The sequence below is a fragment of the Triticum urartu genome, chromosome 4A (assembly GCF_056163025.1).
Source record: "Triticum urartu cultivar PI428250 chromosome 4A, HENAU_Tu73, whole genome shotgun sequence".
Classification (NCBI taxonomy): Eukaryota; Viridiplantae; Streptophyta; class Magnoliopsida; order Poales; family Poaceae; genus Triticum; species Triticum urartu.
In genome coordinates, this window is record NC_141876.1 from 174,055,262 (window position 1) to 174,071,410 (window position 16,149).

A 16,149-nucleotide genomic window follows, 5' to 3' on the forward strand; every position below is an offset into this window, starting at 1 on the left:
AAGGAGATATGTTATAACCAGGGAGGAGGCAAACGAGTACGAGAGGAGGACGGAGGCAGCTCGCCTCCAGGCTGGAGCTCTTCAGGCAGTAGCTGCTGCATCTCAATACGACCCCAGCTTCAACTTCGGATATCCACCAGGCCAGCCATGGCCATAGACCAACTTAGGCCAAAAAGCCGAGTATGTATTGCTCACCGACATTACATTTATGTTCACACACTAATGCCAGTTGTCGGTGCTCATACTTTTTCATTGTATTATCTATGCTAGTTTATTTTCTTTTTAAGCTTTCTTCTTGTGTGTTTGAAAACCTTAAGAAAAATAAAAAAAGTAGTTGTAGCTTCTAGCTATTTTAATTTCCATGGCTGTAGCAGTAATAATTAAAAGAAAACCCAAAAAGATTTCTCATTTTTCTTTTGCTTGTTGGGAGCTTTCCCATGTAAATAGTTTTGTTTCTTTTCTTTTCTTTGGGGGTCGAGAGGAGAAGACAATAATAAAAATGTTGAGTGGCTCTCTTATGCATTATTGTTGATCTAACAAAGAGCCCATATTACCTTGTCTTCTCCCTTGAATTGAATGCTTGCAGATTCCAGCTTAGTCCAATGCACGTGCACTATTATTATTATCCACACTATTCGGTTGTGCAAGTGAAAGGCAATAATGACGATATATGATGGACTGATTGAGATGAGAGAAGCTGGTATGAACTCGACCTCTCTTGTTTTTGTAAATATGATTAGTTCATCGTTCCTGATTCAGCCTATTATGAATGAAACATGTTTGCAATGACAATTAGAGATTATAGTTGCTCATGCCAGGCTTAATTTGCTAGGAGTTTATAATGGTTTACCTTGCGTGCCAACATGCTATTAAAATGGTTGTGATGTGGTAGGATAGGGTGGTATCCTCCTTTGAACGATTCAAGTGGCTTGACTTGGCGCATGTTCACGCATGTAGTTGAAACAAAATCAACATAGCCTCCATGATATTTATGTTCATGGTGAATTATATCCTACTCATGCTTGCATTCAGTGTTGATTAATTTTAATGCATGTTCATGACTGTTACCGCTCTCTAGCTGGTCACTTCGCAGTCTTTTCCTAGCCTTCACTTGTACTAAACGGGAATACTTCTTGTGCATCCACTTTCATAAACCCCAAAAGTTATTCCATATGAGTCCACCATACCTTTCTATATGCGGTATCTACCTGCCGTTCCAAGTAAATTTGTATGTGCCAAACTCTAAACCTCCAAATGAAATTCTATTTTGTATGCTCGAATAGCTCATGTATCAACTAGGGCTGTCTACATCTTCCATTCTAGGCGGGTTATTCTCAAGAGGAGTGGAATCCGCTCCTCACCCATGAGAAAATGGCTGGTAACCGGGGAGTATAAACTTTACCATTCTGCTTGGGAACCGCCTATAATGTGTGTAGCATGGAAGATATCGAGATCTCTCGGTTGTTATGTTGACAATGAAAGTATACCACTCAAAATATTATTCATCTCTATTTCAAAATCGAGCTCTGGCACCTCTACAAATGCCTGCATCCCTCTGCGAAGGGCCTATCTATTTACTTGTAACGCCCCATATGTAACTTGCCATATTTGTATTCCAACTCTTGCCATTTTCGGCTATAAGTTATGATATTTTCCTTGTTGTTGGGTTTTGCCTCCGTGTTGCTTTTTTCTTTGTCATGCATCTCATATCATGTCATCATGTGCATCGTATTTGCATACGTGTTAGTCTCATGGATCCGAGCATTTTCCCCGTTGTCCGTTTTGCATTCCGGCGCTCCTACGTCCTCCGGTGTCCCCTTTTGCCTCTTTTCGTGTGCGGGTGTTAAACGTTCTCGGATTGGACCGATACTTGCCAAGCAGCCTTGGTTCACTACCGGTAGACTTCCTGTCAAGTTTCGTGCCATTTGGACTTCGTTTGATACTCCAACGGTTAACCGAGGAACCATAAAGGCCTCGTGTGTGTTGCAGCCCAACACCTCTCCAAAGTGGCCCAAAACCCACCAAAACCCCCTCCATCATCTCGGTCATTTGATCACGATCGCGTGGCCGAAAACCGTGCTCAATTTGGAGCCTCCTAGCTCCTTCTATGTATAAATAGCCCCCCTCCTTCATTTGCGGATGAAACCCTAAAATACGTCCCCTCCGCCGCCGGACGTGTCCGCACCCGCCGGACACGCCCGCGCCGCCGCGCCCAGCCAACCAGGGGCTGCCACGTGGGCCACCCGCGCCCACATTGCCGCTAGCCCGCCGAGCCCAGGGCAGGCCCCCCCGGCCCGCGCGCGCCTCCCGCCTCGTCCGCGCGCCCCGCCGCCGAATCACCACCTCCGCGCCCGCTCGCCGTCTTCACCGGCAACCGCGCCACCAGCCGCCGCCGCGGATCGCCGGCCCCGCCCGCGCCTCCTTGGATCTGCAGCTCCGGCCGTGCCTTGGCGTCCGCGCCCGACGCCGCCGCGTCCGTGGACATTGTCGTCCCCCTCCGCCACCTCAAGATCCGGCCACCGCAGCCATCGTCTCCGGCGAGCTTCCCCGGCAAACCTCGGTTCGCATGCCTCAGATCCAGATCCAGAGAGGGTTGACCTCATTTTCCCCCCAAGTCCCCAATGTTTTTAGCTATCTTCATCGCATCATAACTTTGCATCCGTGGCTCCGTTTTGGGCGTGTAGCATATCAAATTGTTCGTCTTGATGTGCACTTCATTGCATTCCATTGCACCATGTTCATTTGAGTTCATCTTGATGCCCTAAATGTTGTTGCAAGAGTGCTATGTAATGTTAGTTTCTGATTCTTATCAGATTATGGACATTTGTCATTTTTGCCATGTTTAATGTGTGCCTCCTATGAACTTGAGACCCACATGTGTTTTGGGCTATGCCAAGCCATCTTTACAGGGGTGTATGCCATGTATTTTTATGATCAATGTGGTGACTAGCACAAGCATGGAAAGTAGCTCTCATGATGTTGCTGATTTCAAGGACTTAGAATTCTTCTTAGTCATTTCCCTGATGATATTTTTATGCCATGTATTCTTGTTGCTACAGAGTGATCCATGCCTCTTTTGAGCATGTTCAGTAAGGATGATATTCAGGTATTGTTATGCTCTATCCATCCATGACTTTGTTTGCAATTATGGAGTCCCCTAGCATGACTCAATCATGCTCTACTTTTGCTATAAAAATGTTCCTGGCAGATTGTTTACATGTTAATCAATTTTGCCGAGGTTGTTATAGTTGATCCATGCATGCTATGAGGTTGTTCTTGCCATGGTTAGCTTATTGATGATGTCTTCTTGCTGGGTGTATGCTTAGTTTGTCATGCAATGCCTTGTGGTGAGTGCATCGAGGTCGCAAACATGCCTACGTAACTCTGTTTCTGCCATGTCCAATTTTCTGCTAAGTCTTAATCTGTTAACGAAACTTGCTATGTTTACATGGTTGCCATTGTATTGTATGATCCCTTTTGGCTTATGGTCAGTAAGGGAGTTTTGTTAAATGCTTTGAGTAGTATCATGCCATGCCTTGGTTTGCCCTGATATTTTCCTGTAGCATGTTGTTATCTTGCTCTAAACATTGCTTCCTGATGTTAAATCCTGACATGTTGTGATTTTCACTAAGTCTGTGAACCCGATATCTTTTGCACTCTTGCCATGCTTGTTTCAACCTGCTATTGTGTGATTTAGCCATAGCTCAGTGTTCATCTTCTGTCAAGCATCTTGAGTGGATCACTGCCATGTGCTTTGTTGCTATGTTAGAGTGCAGTAGCTTGCTGTTCTTGATGCATTTAGATGGCCTCGTGCTGTTAATCGCAGCTTTGTGCCATTATTGTTTTGCTTGCCATTTACAAACAGTGCATCTGATTCCGGTGATCTTTATATCGATTTCGATCGAAATCAACTCATCTTTCCAGCGGTACTCTTGGTTTGCCAAGTTGAGGCCTGGTTCTATCTTTTCCTTCCGGAGCATGCATATGCATTGCATATCACATCCTGCATATCATGCCATGTTCTGCATCATGTTGCTTGCGCATTGCACCGTGGTTGATTGTGTCTCCCTTTTCTTGTGTTCTTGCTTTGGGTAGAGCCGGGAGACGAGTACATGATCGAGGAACCCGTTGAGAACGCTTACGAGGATCAAGCCTACGTCAACTCGGAGAACTTTGCAGGCAAGATGACCATACCCTCGAAATCACTTCTATCTTTGCTTGCTAGATGCTCGCTCTATTGCTATGCCTATGCTACGATACCTACCACTTGATTTATCATGCCTCCCATATTGCCATGTCAAAACTCTAACCCACCTTGTCCTAGCAAACTGTTGTTTGGCTATGTTACCGCTTTGCTCAGCCCCTCTTATAGCGTTGTTAGTTGCAGGTGAAGATTGGAGTTTGTTCCTTGTTGGAACATGATTATTGTTGGGATATCACTATTATATCTTGTCTACTTTAATGCACCTATATACTTGGTAAAGGGTGGAAGGCTCGGCCTTATGCCTGTTGTTTTGTTCCACTCTTGCCGCCCTAGTTTCCATCATACCGGTGTTATGTTCCTTGATTTTGCGTTCCTTACGCGGTTGGGTTATAATGGGAACCCCTTGACAGTTCACCTTGAATAAAACTCCTCCAGCAAGGCCCAACCTTGGTTTTACCATTTGCCACCTAGCCTTTTTCCCTTGGGTTCCGCGGACTCAAGGGTCATCTTTATTTTAAACCCCCGGGCTAGTGCTCCTCTGAGTGTTGGTCCAAACTAGAGCCCCTTGCAGCGCCACCTCGGGGAATCTCGAGGGTTGGTTTTAGTTGTACAGATTGCTTATCCAGTGTGCCCTGAGAACGAGATATGTGCAGCTCCTATCGGGATTTGTTGGCACATTCGGGTGGCTTTGCTGGACTTGTTTTACCATTGTCGAGATGTCTTATAACCGGGATTCCGAGTCTGACCGGGTCGTTCTGGGAGAAGGAATATCCTTTGTTGACCGTGAGAGCTTGTGATGGGCTAAGTTGGGACACCCCTGCATGGATTTGAACTTTTGAAAGCCGTGCCCGCGGTTATGGGCACATGGGAATTTGTTAATGTCCGGTTGTAGAAAACTTGAAACTTAACTTAATTAAAAGGATCAACACCGTGTGTAGCCATGATGGTCTCTTTTTGGCGGAGTCCGGGAAGAGAACACGGTCTCAGGTTATGCTTGAACTTAAGTAGACTTGGATCACTTCTTGAACATAGATTTCCGAACGTGCTTTGCCTTCTCTTCTCGCTCTCATTTGCGTATGTTAGCCACCATATATGCTAGTGCTTGCTGCAGCTCCACCTCATACCTTTTACCTACCCATAAGCTTAAATAGTCTTGATCGCGAGGGTGTGAGATTGCTGAGTCCCTGTGACTCACAAATTACTTCCAAAAACCAGATGCAGGTGCAGATGATACCGTTCCACGGGAAGCGACTGAGCTCAAGTGGGAGTTCCATGAGGACTCAGGACGATACTACGTTTCCTTTCTAGACGATCAGTAGTGGAGCCCAGTTGGGACGATCAGGGATCTTATGCATTTGGGGTTGTCTTTATTTTGATTCCGTAGTCGGACCTTGATTGTATCTGGATGATTGTAATGCTATATTTATGTATTGCTTGAAGTGGCGATTGTTAGCCAACTATGTACCTCTTTTCTTATTCAGTACATGGGATGTGTAAAGATTACACCTCTTGCGACATTGCCTACAATGCGGTTATGCCTCTAAGTCATGCTCCGACACATGGGAGATATATCCGCATCGTGGGTGTTACAAGTTGGTAATCAGAGCCTTCCCCGACTTAGGAGCCCCCTGCTTGATCGAATCGCTGGCGTTGTTGAGTCTAGAAAAAAAATGTTTTGAGTCCTTTAGGATTATATATATCGGAGAGTAGGATTCTTTTACTCCCCAGTCACTTCGTCGCTCTGGTGAGGCATCCTGACGTAGAGTTTTGACTCTTCTCTTCTCAAATTTCACTAAATTTTTTTAGGATCACGCGGGTACCTTGGAATCATTTCGATGGTTTTGTGATGAGAACATTGTTCTTGGTGCATCCTGACATTTAGGGGTTGTGGCAGTGTCCCGGGGAGTTGAGCTCCGAGGTGTTGTCGTCACAATTTTATCGTTGCAGTTCTGGAATACCTGAGTTTCGCCGACATCGAAAATATCTTTTATGCAGTTGTTGGTGAGATAACCTCGACGCCACCCAGTACTGGGGTGGGAGTTCGGGAGTATTTCCACAACTCGTATAACGGATGCTTTTCGAAGGTTGAGGTAAATGATTTCCGAAAGTTTCTTGGTTATGTGTTGAAGGATGGATACAGCTGGATGTAGGATTTGCTAGTTTTGGGTGAGATATTATGCTTCCCCTGAAGGAAATATGCCCTAGAGGCAGTAATAAAAGTTATTATTTATTTCCTTATATCATGATAAATGTTTATTATTCATGCTAGAATTGTATTAACCGGAAACATAATACATGTGTGAATACATAGACAAACAGAGTGTCACTAGTATGCCTCTACTTGACTAGCTCGTTGATCAAAGATGGTTATGTTTCCTAACCATAGACATGAGTTGTCATTTGATTAATGGGATCACATCATTAGGAGAATGATGTGATTGACTTGACCCATTCCGTTAGCTTAGCACTTGATCGTTTAGTTTGTTGCTATTGCTTTCTTCATGACTTATACATGTTCCTATGACTATGAGATTATGCAACTCCCGTTTACCGGAGGAACACTCTGTGTGCTACCAAAGTCACAATGTAACTGGGTGATTATAAAGGTGCTCTACAGGTGTCTCCAAAGGTACTTGTTGGGTTGGCGTATTTCGAGATTAGGATTTGTCACTCCGATTGTCGGAGAGGTATCTCTGGGCCCACTCGGTAATGCACATCACTATAAGCCTTGCAAGCATTGCAACTAATGAGTTAGTTGTGGGATGATGTGTTACGGAACGAGTAAAGAGACTTGCCGATAACGAGATTGAACTAGGTATTGAGATACCGATGATCGAATCTCGGGCAAGTAACATACCGATGACAAAGGGAACAACGTATGTTGTTATGCGGTTTGACCAATAAAGATCTTTGTAGAATATATGGGAGCCAATATGAGAATCCAGGTTCCGCTATTGGTTATTGACCGGAGACGTGTCTCGATCATGTCTACATAGTTCTCGAACCCGTAGGGTCCGCACGCTTAAAGTTCGGTGACGATCGTAATAAGAGTTTTTGTGTTTTGATGTACCAAAGGTTGTTCGGAGTCCCGGATGAGATCAGGGACATGACGAGGAGTCTCAAAATGGTCGAGACGTAAAGATTGATATATTGGATGACTATGTTTGGACATCGGAAGGGTTCCGAGTGGTTCAGGCATTTTTCCGGAGTACTAGGAGGTTACCGGAACCCCCCGGAGAAGTTATGGGCCTTATGGGCCATAAGAAGGAAGCACACCAGCCCACAAGGGGCTTGTGCGCCCCTTTGGGCAGGAGGCCGAATTGGAGAAGGTTTGGGGGGTGCGGCCCCCCCTTTCCTTCTCCCCTACTCCTCCTTCCCTTCCTCTCCTACTCCTCCTTCCCTTCCTCTCCTACTCCAACTAGGGAAGGGGGGAATCCTACTCCCGGTGGGAGTAGGACTCCTCCAGGGCGCGCCATAGGGCCGGCCCTCTCCTCCTCCTCCACTCCTTTATATACGAGGGTGGGGGGCACCCCATAGACACACAAGTTGATCCTCGTGATCGTTCCTTAGCCGTGTGTGGTGCCCCCTTCCACCATATTCCACCTCGGTCATATTGTAGCGGTGCTTAGGCGAAGCCCTGCGTCGGTAGAACATCATCACCGTCATCACGCCGTCGTGCTGACGAAACTCTCCCTCAACACTTTGCTGGATCGGAGCTCGAGGGACATCACCGAGTTGAACGTGTGCAGAACTCGGAGGTGCCATACGTTCAGTACTTGGATCGGTCGAATTGGGAAGACGTGCGACTACTTCCTCTACGTTGTGTCAACGCTTCCGTTGCCAGTCTACGAGGGTACGTAGACAACACTCTCCTCTCTCGTTGCTATGCATCACCATGATCTTCCGTGTGCGTAGGAAAATTTTGAAATTACTACGTTCCCCAACAGTGGCATCCGAGCCAGGTTTATGCGTTGATGTAATATGCACGAGTAGAACACAAGTGAGTTGTGGGCGATATAAGTCATACTGCTTACCAGCATGTCACACTTTCATTCGGCGGTATTGTTGGATGAAGCGGCCCGGACCGACATTACGCGTACGCTTATGCGAGACTTGTTTTACCGCCGTGCTATGCACACAGGTGACTAGCGGGTGTCAGTTTCCCCAACTTTAGTTGAACCGAGTGTGGCTACGCCCGGTCCTTGCGAAGGTTAAAACAGCACCAACTTGACAAACTATCGTTGTGGTTTTGATGCGTAGGTAAGAATGGTTCTTGCTCAGCCCGTAGCAGCCACGTAAAACTTGCAACAACAAAGTAGAGGACGTCTAACTTGTTTTTGTAGGGCATGTTGTGATGTGATATGGTCAAGACGTGATGAGATATAAGTTGTTGTATAAGATGATCATGTTTTGTTGAAGTTATCGGCAACTGGCAAAAGCCTTATGGTTATCTCTCTATTGCATAAGATGCAAGCGCCAAATAATTGCTTTACTTTATCGCTATGCGATAGCAATAGTTGCAAGAGCAATTGTTGGCGAGACAATCATGTGACGACATATTGATATAGATCAAGATGATGGAGATCATGGTGTCATGCCGGTGACGATGGAGATCATGACGATGCTTTGGAGATGGAGATCAAAGGCACAATATGATGATGGCCATATCATGTCACATATTTTGATTGCATGTGATGTTTATCTTTTATACATCTTATTCTGCTTAGTTCGACGGTAGCTTTATAAGATGATCTCTCACTAATTATCAAGGTACAAGTGTTCTCCCTGAGTATGCACCATTGCGAAAGTTCTTCATGCTGAGACACCACGTGATGATCGGGTGTGATAGGCTCTACGTTCAAATACAACGGGTGCAAAACAGTTGCACATGCGGAATACTCAGGTTAAACTTGACGAGCCTAGCATATAACAGATATGGCCGCGGAACACGGAGACCGAAAGGTCGAGCGTGAATCATATAGTAGATATGATCAACATAATGATGTTCACCATTGAAACTACTCCATCTCACGTGATGATCGGACATGGTTTAGTTGATATGGATCACGTGATCACTTAGAAGATTAGAGGGATGTCTGTCTAAGTGGGAGTTCTTAAGTAATATGATTAATTGAACTTTAATTTATCATGAACTTAGTCCTGGTAGTATTAGCATATCTATGTTGTAGATCAATAGCTCGTGATGTTGCTCCCAGTTTATTGTGTTCCTAGAGAAAAATTATGTTGAAAAATGTTAGTAGCAATGATGCGGATTGGATCCATGATCTGAGGATTATCCTCATTGCTGCACAGAAGAATTATGTCTTTGATGCACCGCTAGGTGACAGACCTATTGCAAGAGTAGAGGCAGACGTTATGAACGTCTGGCTAGCTCAATATGATGACTACTTGATAGTTTAGTGCACCATGCTTAACGGCTTAGAATCGGGACTTCAAAGATGTTTTGAATGTCATGGACCATATGAGATGTTCCAGGAGTTGAAGTTAATATTTCAAGCAAATACCCGAGTTGAGAGATATGAAGTCTCCAACAAGTTCTATATCTAAAAAGATGGAGGAGAATAGCTCAAGCAGTGAGCATGTGCTCAAATTGTCTGGGTATTACAATCGCTTGAATCAAGTGGGAGTTAATCTTCCAGATAAGATAGTGATTGACAGAATTCTCTAGTCACCATCACCAAGTTAGTAGAACTTCGTGATGAACTATGATATGCAAGGGATGACGAAAATGATTCCCAAGCTCTTCGTAATGCTGAAATCAACGAAGGTAGAAATCAAGAAAAATATCAAGTGTTGATGGTAGACAAGACCACTAGTTTCAAGAAAAGGGCAAAGGGAAGAAGGGGAACTTCAATAAGAACGGAAAGCAAGTTGCTGCTCAAGTGAAGTAGCCAAGTCTGGTCCTAACCCTGAGACTAAGTGCTTCTACTTCAAAGGGACTAGTCACTGGAAGCGGAACTGCCCCAAGTATTTGGCGAATAAGAAGGATGGCAAAGTGAACAAAGGTATATTTGATATGCAGATTATTGATGTGTATTTTACTAGTGTTCGTAGCAACCCCTTGGTATTTGATACTGTTTTAGTTGCTAAGAGTAGTAACTCGAAACGGGAGTTGCAGAATGAACAAAGACTAGTTAAGAGTGAAGTGACGATGTATGTTGGAAGTGGTTCCAAGATTGATATGATCATCATCGCACACTCCCTATACTTTTGGGATTAGTGTTGAACCTAAATAAGTGTTATTTGGTGTTTGCGTTGAGCATGAATATGATTTGATCATGTTTATTGCAATACGGTTATTCATTTAAGTAAGAGAATAAATTGTTGTTCTATTTACATGAATAAAACCTTATATGGTTACACACCCAATGAAAATGGTTCGTTGGATCTCGATCGTAGTGATACACATATTCATAATATTGAAACCAAAAGATGCAAAGTTAATAATGATAGTGCAACTTATTTGTGGCACTGCCGTTTAGGTCATATTGGTGTAAAGCGCATGAAGAAACTCTATGCTGATGGACTTTTGGAATCACTTGGTTATGAATCACTTGATGCTTGCAAACCATGCCTCATGGGCAAGATGACTAAGACTCCGTTCTCCGGAACAATGGAGCGAGCAACTGACTTATTGGAAATAATACATACTGATGTATGCGGTCTGATGAGTGTTAAGGCTCACGGCAAGTATCGTTATTTTCTGATCTTCACAGATGATTTGAGCAGATATGAGTATATCTACTTAATGAAACACAAGTTTGAAATATTTGAAAAGTTCAAAGAATTTCAGAGTGAAGTGGAGAATCATCATAACAATAAAATAAAAGTTTCTACGATATGATCGCAGAGGTAAAATATTTGAGTTACGAGTTTGGCCTTCAGTTAAAACAATGTGAAATAGTTTCACTACTCATGCCACGTGGAACACCACAGTGTAATGGTGTGTCCGAACGTCATAACCGTACTTTATTAGATATGGTGCGATCTATGATGTCTCTTACCGATCTACCACTATCGTTTTGGGGTTATGCATTAGAGACAGCTACATTCACGTTAAATAAGGCACCATCTAAATCCGTTGAGACGACACCGTGTGAACTGTGGTTTAGCAAGAAACCTAAGTTGTCGTTTCTTAAAGTTTGAGGTTGCAATGCTTATGTGAAAAAGTTTCAACCTGGTAAGCTCAAACCCAAATCGAAGAAGTGCATCTTCATAGGATACCCAAAAGAAATTGTTGGGTACACCTTCTATCACAGATCCGAAGGCAAGATATTCGTTGCTAAGAATGGATCCTTTCTAAAGAAGGAGTTTCTCTCAAAAGAAGTGAGTGGGAGGAAAGTAGAATTTGATGAGGTAACTGCACCTGCTCCCTTATTGGAAAGTAGTTCATCACAGAAATCTGTGCCTGTAACTACTACACCAATTAGTGAGGAAGCTAATGATGATGATCATGTAACTTTAGATCAAGTTACTACTAAACCTCGTAGGTAAACCAGAGTGAGATCCGCACTAGAGTGGTACGGTAATCATGTTCTGGAGGTCATGTTACTTGACCATGACGAACCTATGAACTATGAGGAAGCGATGATGAGCCCAGATTCCACGAAATGGCTTGAGGCCATGAAATCTGAGATGAGATCCATGTATGAGAACAAAGTATGGACTTTGATTGACTTTCCCATTGATTGGTGAGCCATTGAGATTAAATGGATCTTCAAGAGGAAGACGGACGCTGATAGTAGTGTTACTATCTACAAAGCTAGAATTGTCGCAAAAAGGTTTTCGACAAGTTCAAGGTGTTGACTACGATGAGAGTTTCTCACTCGTATCTATGCTTATGTCTGTCCGAATCATGTTAGCAATTGCCGCATTTTATGAAATATGGCAAATGGATAAACAAAACTGCATTCCTTAATGGATTTATTAAAGAAGAGTTGTATATGATGCAACCAGAAGGTTTTGTCAATCCTAAAGGTACTAACAAAATATGCAAGCTCCAGTGATCCATCTATGGACTGGTGCAAGCATCTCGGAGTTGGAATATACGCTTTGATAAGTTGATCAAAGCATATAGTTTTATACAGACTTGCGGTGAAGCCTGTATTTACAAGAAAGTGAGTGGGAGCACTACAACATTTCTGATAAATATATGTGAATTACATATTGTTGATCAGAGATAATGTAGAATTATTCTGCAAAGCATAAAGGAATGTTTGAAAGGAGTTTTTCAAAGAAAGACCTCGATGAAGCTGCTTACATATTGAGCATCAAGATCTATAGAGATAGATCAAGACGCTTGATAAGTTTTTCAATGAGTGCATACCTTGACAAGATTTTGAAGTAGTTCAAAATGAAACAGTCAAAGAAGGAGTTCTTGCCTGTGTTACAAGGTGTGAAGTTGAGTAAGACTCAAAACCCGACCACGGCAGAAGATAGATAGAGAATGAAAGTCATTCCCTATGCCTCAGCCATAGGTTCTATAAAGTATGCCATGTTGTGTACCAGACCTATTGTATACCCTGCCCTGGGTTTGGCAAGGGAGTACAATAGTGATCTAGGAGTAGATCACTGGACATTGGTCAAAATTATCCTTAGTGGAATAAGGATATGTTTCTCGATTATGGAGGTGACAAAAGGTTCGTCGTAAAGGGTTATGTCGATGCAAGTTTTGACACTGATCCAGATGACTCTAAGTCTCAATATGGATACATATTGAAAGTGGGAGCAATTAGCTAGAGTAGCTCCGTGCAGAGCATTGTTGACATAGAAATTTGCAAAATACATACGGATCTGAATGTGGCAGACCCGTTGACTAAACTTCCCTCACAAGAAAAACATGATCACACCTTAGTACTCTTTGGGTATTAATCACATAGCGATGTGAACTAGATTATTGACTCTAGTAAACCCTTTGGGTGTAGGTCACATGACGATGTGAACTATGAGTGTTAATCACATGGTGATGTGAACTATTGATGTTAAATCACATGGCGATGTGAACTAGATTATTGACTCTAGTGCAAGTGGGAGACTAAAGGAAATATGCCCTAGAGGCAGTAATAAAAGTTATTATTTATTTCCTTATATCATGATAAATGTTTATTATTCATGCTAGAATTGTATTAACCGGAAACATAATACATGTGTGAATACATAGACAAACAGAGTGTCACTAGTATGCCTCTACTTGACTAGCTCGTTGATCAAAGATGGTTATGTTTCCTAACCATGGGCAAAGAGTTGTTATTTGATTAACGGGATCACATCATTTGGTGAATGATCTGATTGACATGACCCATTCCATTAGCTTAGCACCCGATCATTTAGTATGTTGCTATTGCTTTCTTCATGACTTATACATGTTCCTATGACTATGAGATTATGCAACTCCCGTTTACCGGACGAACACTTTGTGTGCTACCAAACGTCACAACATGGGTGATTATAAAGGTGCTCTACAGGTGTCTCCAAAGGTACTTGTTGGGTTGGCGTATTTCAAGATTAGGATTTGTCACTCCGATTGTCGGAGAGGTATCTCTGGGCCCACTCGGTAATGCACATCACTATAAGCCTTGCAAGCATTGCAACTAATGAGTTAGTTGCGGGATGATGTGTTACAGAACAAGTAAAGAGACTTGCCGGTAACGAGATTGAACTAGGTATTGAGATACCGATGATCGTATCTCGGGCAAGTAACATACCGATGACAAAGGGAACAACGTATGTTGTTATGCGGTTTGACCGATAAAGATCTTCGTAGAATATGTGGGAGCCAATATGAGCATCCAGGTTCCGCTATTGGTTATTGACCGGAGACGTGTCTCGGTCATGTCTACATAGTTCTCGAACCCGTAGGGTCCGCACGCTTAAAGTTTGGTGACGATCATAATAAGAGTTTTTGTGTTTTGATGTACCAAAGGTTGTTCGGAGTCTCGGATGAGATCGGGGACATGACGAGGAGTCTCGAAATGGTCGAGACGTAAAGATTGATATATTGGATGACTATGTTTGGACATCGGAAGGGTTCCGAGTGGTTCAGGCATTTTTCCGGAGTACCGGGAGGTTACCGGAACCCCGCGGGAGAAGTTATGGGCCTTATGGGCCATAAGAAGGAAGCACACCAGCCCACAAGGGGCTGGTGCGTCCCCTTTGGGCAGGAGGCCGAATTGGAGATGGTTTGGGGGGGTGCGCCCCCCCTTTCCATCTCCCCTACTCCTCCTTCCCTTCCTCTCCTACTCCAACTAGGGAAGGGGGGAATCCTACTCCCGGTGGGAGTAGGACTCCTCCAGGGCGTGCCATAGGGGTCGACCCTCTCCCCCTCCTCCACTCCTTTATATACGGGGGTGGGGGGCACCCCATAGACACACAAGTTGATCCTCGTGATCGTTCCTTAGCCATGTGCGGTGCCCCCTTCCACCATATTCCACCTCGGTCATATCGTAGAGGTGCTTAGGCGAAGCCCTGCATCGGTAGAACATCATCACCGTCATCACGCCGTCGTGCTGACGATAATCTCCCTCAACACTTTGGTGGATCAGAGCTCGAGGGACCTCACCGAGTTGAACGTATGCAGAACTCGGAGGTGCCGTACGTTCGATACTTGGATCGGTCGGATCGAGAATACGTACGACTACTTCCTCTATGTTGTGTCAACGCTTCCGTTGCCGGTCTATGAGGGTACGTAGACAACACTCTCCTCTCTCATTGCTATGCATCACGATGATCTTCCGTGTGCGTAGGAAAATTTTGAAATTACTACGTTCCCCAACATCCCCTGTATCCCCAACACCTGATTGCATAACCGGAAAATTTCGGGAGTTTCATAGATGGGAATTCATGTAGCTCTAGTATTTCTTCCGCGGATATTTGGTTTGTGATTGGGTAATCCTTACCAAGTATTTGTTCATGTCCGTACCTTGTTGTTTTACTCATCTACCTCTATCTAAGTGGCTTCTCAATCTATGGAAGTGTGACCATTTAATTTGGAATTCATTCGTTCATTCTTGTTCGAATGTTAAGGCTATATGTTGCAATTTCGATCCATTTGATTCAGCTTGAATATATGTATGTCAAGATGCTAACGGATGTCACCCTCTTCAGGATGGCTCCTCCAACGCGTCAGAATCTGGAACCTCCTGCACCACCTCTACCTCCGGAGGCATGGCAAGCTGTGATGGCTGCTACCAACGCCAACACGCAGCTGATTATGCAACTCTTGCAAGAGCGCAACCAAGGAAATCATGGCAATGGCAACAACCAAAATCAGTTTGCTACACTCAACCAGTTCCTCGCAAACTAGCCAAAGACCTTCAGTAACTGTGTCGAGGCCACAGACGCTGATGATTGGCTCGTGGATATCTGCAAACATTTCAAGTGCAGCAATGTCGGGCCTGAGGACTTTGTCAAGTTTGCCTCGTTCCAACTCAAAGACCAAGCTGCAGAGTGGTATCAGTAATACAAAGATTCCAAATGAGGTCGTGTGATTACCTGGGATGAATTCCGCCAAGACATCAAAGCTCACCACATTCCTCAGAGTGTTGTTGAGAGCAAGCGTGAGGAGTTCCGCAATTTAAAGCAAGGCAGCTTGTCTGTTTACCAATACAACATCATGTTCCAGAAGCTCGCTCGTTTTGCTAAGCAAGAGGTCCCTGACGAGAAGAGCATGATTTATCAGTTCAGAGGTGGCCTCGGAGAAGATCTGCAACTAGCCCTCGTGCTTTTCGAGCTGAAAAAGTACAATGAGTTCTACAATATGGCACTAAAGCAAGAGGCTGCTCAGCTAAAGTGCGATGCTTCCAAGAAGAGAGTCAGGGATGCAACTCCTTCTTCTTCTTCAACTCAAGTGGCAGCTAAGTAGCAAAAGTATTGGTTGCCTCCTCCTCTTCCGTTCCGTCAGCCTTATCAGCAGAAGAGCAAAGGTG